This window comes from Echinops telfairi, unplaced genomic scaffold, assembly GCF_000313985.2.
Source record: "Echinops telfairi isolate 266 unplaced genomic scaffold, ASM31398v2 ScPeMD7_443;HRSCAF=831, whole genome shotgun sequence".
Taxonomy (NCBI): Eukaryota; Metazoa; Chordata; class Mammalia; order Afrosoricida; family Tenrecidae; genus Echinops; species Echinops telfairi.
The window spans coordinates 84,816,030-84,824,004 of NW_022104341.1; the positions used below are offsets into that span (position 1 = coordinate 84,816,030).

The 7,975-nt window shown below is 50.0% G+C and overlaps 1 non-coding gene across 1 annotated transcript; it reads right to left on the reverse strand.

The window, feature by feature from the left end:
- Window positions 1–194: 194 nt before the first annotated feature.
- Window positions 195–391, reverse strand: LOC115870285. Its single transcript, XR_004046649.1, has one exon. It is a non-coding gene; the product is annotated as a U2 spliceosomal RNA (small nuclear RNA).
- Between the last annotated feature and the right edge of the window lie 7,584 nt (window positions 392–7,975).

Sequence of the window (7,975 nt, forward strand, 5' to 3'; positions counted from 1 at the left end):
GGAGGGTGTGTCCTCCTGCTGCAGATGATGAGCCCTCAACTGAGCCCCCCTGCTGACGAAAGGCCATGGAGCCCTGGTGGCATAGTGGTGATGTGCTGGGCTGCTAACTGCAAAGCCGGTTAGCAAGGCAGTTCAAAACCACCAGCCATCATCCAGGAGAAAAATCAGGCTTTCCACTCTTCTTTTTTTTTTTTTATAAGTTCACCGTTCCTGGAAGTACTGCAATACCAGGTCGATGCACGGAGTGGACGGAGCAAGCTCCTATTCCATCTCCATCTCCCTGCTCCAAAAATCCATTTAACATATTGTCCTCGGATAGAGGACGTATCAGGTATTAAACTGATAAGAACAGATACTACACTTGATCTTAGCCAAAAGGCCGAGGAGCGATGGGCTTTCCACTCTTAAAGAATTATACTCTTGGAAACGCACAGGGGCAGCTCTCCCCTGCCCTATTTTAGGGTCGCTGTGAGTCGGCATTGACTCGATGGTTTGGTTTTTCTGGATGCAGTGACAGCCCACATCCATGCAACATGCTCTGATAGATAAAGCTGCTCTTGAATTGCTTCTGATTATTAACCAAGGAAGATGGAAAGAATACACAGGCTCACTGTACCAAAAATAACTAGTCAGTATTTCACCATTTTAGGAGGTAACACATGAGCAAGAACCAAAGTCGCTGAAGGAAGAAGTTCAAACTGCACTGAGTGCATTAGCCAAAAACAAGGCTCCAGGAATTGCTGGAGTACCCCTCGAAATGTTTCAGCAAGCTGAAGAAGCCCTGGAAACACTCCCTCTTCTACGCCAGGAAAGTTGTAAGACCGCTACTTGGCCAACTGACTGGGAAAGATCCATGTTTGTGCCCATGCCAGAGAATGGTGGCCCAACAGAATGCTCAAACTACAGAATCATACCATTGATAGCATAAGCAAGTAAAAGTTTACTGAAGACCATCCAACAGTTGCAAGAGTATATTGTCAGGAAGCTGCCAGAAGTTCAAGGCAGGTTCATACGAGGACCTGGAACACGGCATATCAGATAGACTTGACTCGAAGCAGAGAACACCAGAAAGATGCTGACTTGTGTTTCATTGACTCTGAAAAGGCATTTGCCTGTTTGGACCATAATAAACTGTGGATAACCTTGAGAAGAATGGGAATTCCAGAACACTTCATTTGTGTTCATGTGGAATTTGTATCTAGATCCAAGGGCAGTTGTGCAAACAGAACAAGGGTATACTGCGTGGTTTAAAATCAGGAAAAGTGGGTGTGAAGGTTGTATCCTTTCAGCATGCTTGTTCAATTGCATGTTGCCTAAAACATCAGAGAAGCTGGAGGCCATGCAGAATGCGACATCAGGGCTTGTTAACAACCTGCTGTATGCAGAGGACACACCTCGTTTGCTAACAGTGAGGAGGACTTGAAGCACTTACTGATGAAGATCAAGGACTGCAGCCTTCAGTGTGGATCACAACTCAATGTCAAGAAGACCCAGATCCTCACCACTGGACCAATACTTAGCATCACCATAAATGGAGAAAAGATTGACGTTATCAAGGATTCATTCTTACTTAGACCCGCAATCGATGCTCAGGGAAGCAGAAGTCAAGATCAAAAGAGGTAGTTCATTAGGTAAATCTGCTGCACACGACGTCTTCATAGAGTAGTGAAGAGCAAGGATGGTACCTTGAGGACTAAGCTGTGCCTGATCTAAGCCCCGGGTTTCTCCATCGCTTCATATGCATGTGAAAGTTGACCTTGACTAAGGAAGACTAGCAAAAGAGAGGCTCACGAAGCGTGGTGCCGGAGAATATTGAAAGTACCGTGGACTTTTCAAAGGGCAAATCGGTGACCTGTACTGAAAGAAGTGTGGCCAGGTGCCCCTTAGAGACAAGGAAGGCGAGACCGCGTCACACACACTTTGGACATGTGGTCAGGAGAGACCAGTCCCTGGCGGCCATCATGTTTGGTAAAGCGGAGGGGCAGCAAAAGACCCTCAATGACATGGACTGACCCAGTGGCTGCATCAACGGGCTCGGGCGTAGGAACAATTGTGAGGCTGGCGCAGGACTTCGCAGTGTTTCATTCTGTTGTGCACGGGTCACCACGGGTCGATGGTACCTAGCCATATCAACAATTCACCAAGGATGCCGATAATCTTGCCCTCAGGCAGCGTGCTTTTGGAAAGTAAATTCCCTCCACCCCTGTCCACCTGCCTGGGCGGGGCAGGCTCTCTCAGAGGCTTGCCTGGGTGTGTCTTCCTGGAGAGGACCTGCAGGTGGGCACATACTCAGGGACAAAAACAAACTCGCTTCCCCTCGGCATTTCCAGGGTCACACAGTCACGGTTATCAGTCTGGCCCTACTACCTTTGTGGGAAGACCTTGGCCCAACATTTTAAATCCCAGTAATGGAGGACCTGTTTCTGCTTCCCACCTATCCTGTGATGTATTTTTTAAATCACTTTATTGGGGCTCATACAACTCTTATCACAGTCCATCCATCCATCGTGTCAAGCACATTTGTGTATGTGTTGCCTTCATCATTTTCAAGGCATTTTCTTTCTACTTGAACCCTTGGTTATCAGCTCAGTTTTCCCTCCCTCATGAGCCCTTGATAATTTATCAATTATTATTTTGTCATGTCTTGCTGTCCGATGTCTCCCTTTACTCCCTTGTCTTTGTCCATCCCCATGGGAGGGGGCTATAGGTAGGTCATTGTGATCGGTTCCCCCTTTCTCCCACCACCCTCCCCTTCCCCTCCTGGTATGACTACTCTCAATATTGGTCCCAAGGAGTTTATCCACTGTGATGTATTTATCTGCCATCAACCATGGATTGGTTTGTGGCAGTTTCCGTTGTTGCATACCAGTTTAACTATCTTGTCCCAACTGTGCATCTTCAGGTGCCGTTTTGACCTCGTGCCAATGGCCTGATTCATGCTGTGTCTTAAGAATCTTAAGACTTTGTAAGTAAATGTTCTCCTGAAATTACACTTGAGATTGGGGTTTCTTTGCTCCCTTAAAACACAGGGAAGGTGGGGCCTTTTTCGGTGCTCCCTGCCCTTTACCCCGCAGAGCACCTCGGTGTTTGTAATCAGATTCATTGGGGAGAATTCCAACTGTCCCATCTTCCCACTAGAAAGACTAAGCTCTCCACGGGTGGTGATGGTGCTGATGCTGTCCAGTCCTGGCTCCGACTGACCCCGGGCGTAAGAGAAGGGAACACTGACGGCAGGGATGATCTCTGATTAAGGATCCCATCATGGTGTGTGTTTGATGGCCGATTTTGGAAGTAAAGGGCCAGGCCTTTCTTGCTACCCCATCGTTGTCTGGAAGCTCCTACCCTGCACCCTAGTGATGTCCAAGCCTCATTTCAGATGGACGGATGTGCCGGTGGCTGTGGTGTGGGCTTGACTCCCGCGGCAAGCCCACGCGTGCCAGAGCGGGAGGCGCTCCATTCTCCCGAGGAGCCTCGGGTGGACTTGAAATGCAGACTCCGGCTTACAGCTAAGTGTGTTGACAGTTTGCATTGCTCAGGAACTGCAGGGACGGAGTGCTTTCATCACGAATCCCATCACCTTAGACCATGCACTGACATCTTCTGTCCTTGACAGTTGGCTTGGATCCACAATCGGTGCTCATGGAAGCAGCAGTCAAGAGATCGAAAGACACATTGCAGTAGGTAAATCTGTTGCACAAGACCTCTTTAGCGTATTGAAAAGCAAGGATGTTGCTTTGAAGACTAAGGTGGCCCTGACCCAAGCCTTGGTATTCTCCATGACATCATATGCCTGTGACAGTTGGACAGTGAATGAGGAATATTGTAGAAGAACGGATGCATAGGAACTGTGGTGCTGGAGAATACTGAAAGGACCCTGACTGCTAAATGGACAAATCGAGCTGCATTGGAAGCAATATGGTCAGAGTGTTCCTTTGAGGCAAGGATGGCCAGGCTTTGTCTTACCTACTTTGGACATGTTGTCAGGAGAGACCAGTCCCTGGGGAGGGACATCAGGCTTGGTAAAGCGGAGGGCAGTGAGAGAGAGGAAGGCCCCCCATGAGATGGGTGACCCAGTGGCTGCGGCAATGGGTGCCACGCACGGGAAAGCGCAAGGATGGCACAGGCTGGCGCAATGCTTCCTCCGTTGGGCAAAGGGTCGCCAGACAGCGACAGTGTAGGATGACTGGCTCATAATCAGGTCTCAATAAAATACTTGTGGGAAGAATGGGAAGTGAAGCCAGATACCTTAGTTTTGCATGATAGTGAAGCATGCACACTTTGAAATGCGGATGAGTTCGTGTTGCATGATAGTAAAGCACTCCGTTTTGGAATTAGACAGACTCTGGTTCACAGGGAGCGTCAGCTTGCTGACTAGCTGTGTGACTGGGAGTGAGCCAGAACCAGGGGGCCTTCACTGCAGAACCAAACCAAAGCACACCCCTCCCATGGAGTGGCTGCGGACGGACGCCTAGCTGCCTTGGGAGACAGAGGAGACCTGCACTGCAGGGTTTCTGAGACGGAAATCTTTATGAGAACACAGAGCAGCTGATGGGCTTGAACTGCTGACCTTGCACTGAGCAGTCATGCTCCCACGCAGGACTGGAAGGAATGGTGGTGGCCTAGTGGTACTAACCGCAGGGTCAGCAGTTTGAATGTGCCAGCTGCTGCACTGGAGAGAGAAGAGGCTTCCTTCTCCCGTAAAGATGTCCAGCCCGGGAGCCAGAGAAGGGACCGCTTTCCTGTCCTCTAGGGTGGCTGTGAGTTGGGCCGGACTCGATGGCAGTGGAAATAAACACAGGACTTCATTGGGTGAACTAAATTTTAACAATGCAGGTAAACTGCACACTTATCACATTTAGGTGCTTTGTTATGCTAACAGGTGTTATTATAGCACATCATTAGTGTATACCATATGTCAGTTAACTTTAAATTTTTAGGAGCTCAGATAAGACAGCTACAAAGCAGAATTCCCTCAAACCATGCAGCTAGGCCATCCAAGTACAGGGTCTCCATTCCCAGGGAGAGGCACCTAGAGGAGAGTCAGGAAGCGGGGAGGGGAGGGAATGTGTCCTCCTGGCAGCCTCTAGCAAGCAGAACAGAGTGGGGCCAGTTACCATCACGGAGGATTTTGATCACGGATTTCATGGAAGACTCCTGATCAAAGGGGGGTGGGGGAGGGATACAGAAGGAATTTCAAATCCTCACGGATGCTAGTGAAAAGGGTCTGGCTTTTTAAGAACCAATTGACAATTACAAGATGCGAAAGAGCCCGTAGGGGGCAGCGAGGCAATGTGGGCGGGTTGCAGTCCGTGTCGGTCCGTGGTGCAGGCAGACAGACGGTTGAATTGGTGTATGCTTTGCTGTGTCTGTTCCCAACAATAAAATAAACACGATTCAGTAGGAAGAGGCGGGAGAACCACTATAATGAGGCCTGGCGGCGGCACTGAAACACAGTCTTTGGGGGAGACTAACAAGCACCCCACAGGGCCCTGGCGACGAGCAGGTTGCATGCTGGGCTGCTCACTGCAAGGCCAGCAGTCCAAGCCCCTCCACCGCTCTGCTGGGGCACGATGCGGCCGTCGGCCCGGTGGAACCGGCTCCGGGGGGGTGTTTGGTTGGCGGTTGCTTGTTTGTGAGGAACACCTCAGCGCTGGCGCTCCAACTCTCCCCAGACCAGTCTCCAGGTGAGCCACTCCCGAGGAAAGCGGCTCCTTAGGGGGCAGGGTGTTGGTGTGTCCTCGCACATCTCAGAATAGGAGCCGGGAAGTTCCTCCTGAACCCTAAGGGGCTTACACGAAGGGTGCTTTCCAGCGCTGGTGGGTGGGGGCGCAGCCTGCTCCAGAATTCCTTGTCTGCCAGATGTACTTTTCACTTCAGGGCCAGGTAAACCTCCCCTCCCCCCCTTTTATCCATTTAGCAAACATTTATTGATCTGCATGCATGGTCCACGGTTCAAAACCACCAACCACTCCTCAGGAGAAAGACTGGATTCTACTCCCTTTAGCAGTGTCTCGGGACCCCACGGGGCCTCTAAAAGTCAGCACTGCTCAATGGCAGCGAGTTCGGCTTGGTTTGAAATGGGGGTCAGGCTCGAACCTGGGAGGTGAGCAAGGCGGTCCTTGCCCATAAGATGTTCACAGTCCAGTGGGGGAGACAGATGAATCAAACCCAAACCGTATGATAATACAAATTTGCATTTCATTTCTGCACTGGAGCCTGGCTAATTTGCCTGGCGTTTTCCCTCCCCAGTTTTAGTATTTGAGCAGATGAGGAAGTAATCCTTGTAGCATAGTGCTATGGTTACTAGACCTACACCACCTGCGTGCAGACGGTGCGGTGCGGCAGGGATTAACATATGCAGCCCCGCACGGCATGGCGTCTCTCTTCACCAGTGACTGCAGCTACGGGGGTGGGGGGAGGGGTGATGCCAGGACTTGGGGGGGGGAAAGGGGAGAAGATGCACTTAAAATAGCGCATCACAAGGGTTCATGAGGGAGGGGTGAAATGAGAAGCTATCAAGGGCTCAAGTAGAAGGCAAATGTTTTGAGAATGATGATGGCAACAAATGTACAAATGTGCCTGACACAATGGATGGATGGATGGATGGATGGTGATACGAATTGCACGAGGCCCCAATAAAATAGTTTTTAAAAAATTGAGCATCACACACCACCCCCACTACCCCCCAGGGAAAATCCCTGCTAGCATTTGGAGTTGATCCTAGCCAGTGCCTCTCAAATGCTAATACTCAAGGAAATGTCACCACAGACGCAGTCCTTCAGGAAACCGGGGCAGGGTCCAAGGAGCCCCAGGGCACTGATTACATGCAGCTGGGAACCAAAAGGTCAGTGCTTCAAACCGACCACCCACCCTGTTGTCCGGGCAGCCGGCTACTGGTTTCTAAAAGGCTCCCAGGTGACACAGAACCCGATGGCCTCCGGACTCGTGTCAGCAAGGCTGTAGACTACCTCTGTGTGCCCTATGTTTATATAACTCCAATTTCCCAGTAGTATAAGTGATGCCGCAGTGACAATCTTTGCCCATACACTTAGAAGTTATTTATCTGATGATTTCTTTTGTGGAAATATCTTGCTAAGTCAAAAGTCAAAGCATAGGCCTTTGGTAGGTATTGCAACATTTCCTCAACGAGGCATAACCAGTTAACATTCCTACCAGCCCAATCCCACAGTTCCCTGACCTTGGACTACGTGTGTTACCCGAGGGACCAATCCCCAGGGCAGGGCATCGTGCTTAGTAGAAGGAGGAAGCCCCTCAATGAGATGGATTGACACAGTGCACCATGGGCTAGTGGGATCGGCTGAATTTTATCCTGTTATACAAGGGTCACCTTGAGTCAGAACCAACTTCCAGGCCCCGAACAAGACCCCCACCTGCCCACCTTTGCCAATTTGATAGTTAAGTGGATAGTACTCAAATTTTCACTGGAATTTGTATTTTTGGTAAATTGCCTATTTGTGTCCATGCCCATTTTTCTAATAGGTATTTATTTTGTCCTTAATGACTTAAGTCACATTTTTTGCTGCTTTTCCAAACATTGCCCATGATGCGCTTGAGACCCCCCGAGTCGTGTAAATGCCTAGCCCTCAGGTTCCCAAACTGATTTGGCCAACCACCCCCTTCAAAGCAAACAGATGAATTCCTCAGCACCCTTCTGGCGATTAAAAACGTTTGCACTGTAGCCTGTCATCCAGGATACAGTGTAGGCTACCTGCTTTTGTAGACCCCTGGGATCATTCCAGCACCCCCACCAAGGGGTGGTAGCACCCACTTTGGGGAACGCTGTGGAGTTCAAGCAGAGGTGCTTTGGAAGAAAGACCTGGTGACTGACTTCCAAAGTCACCCTACCTGGCCAGGTCTACCTGGCACATGTGGTGCAGTATCTCCGCGTCGGAATCCGCTCGGTGGTGACTGAGTTCCGTTGAGGGAAGTGGTTCAAGGGGAGTAGGGAATGAGT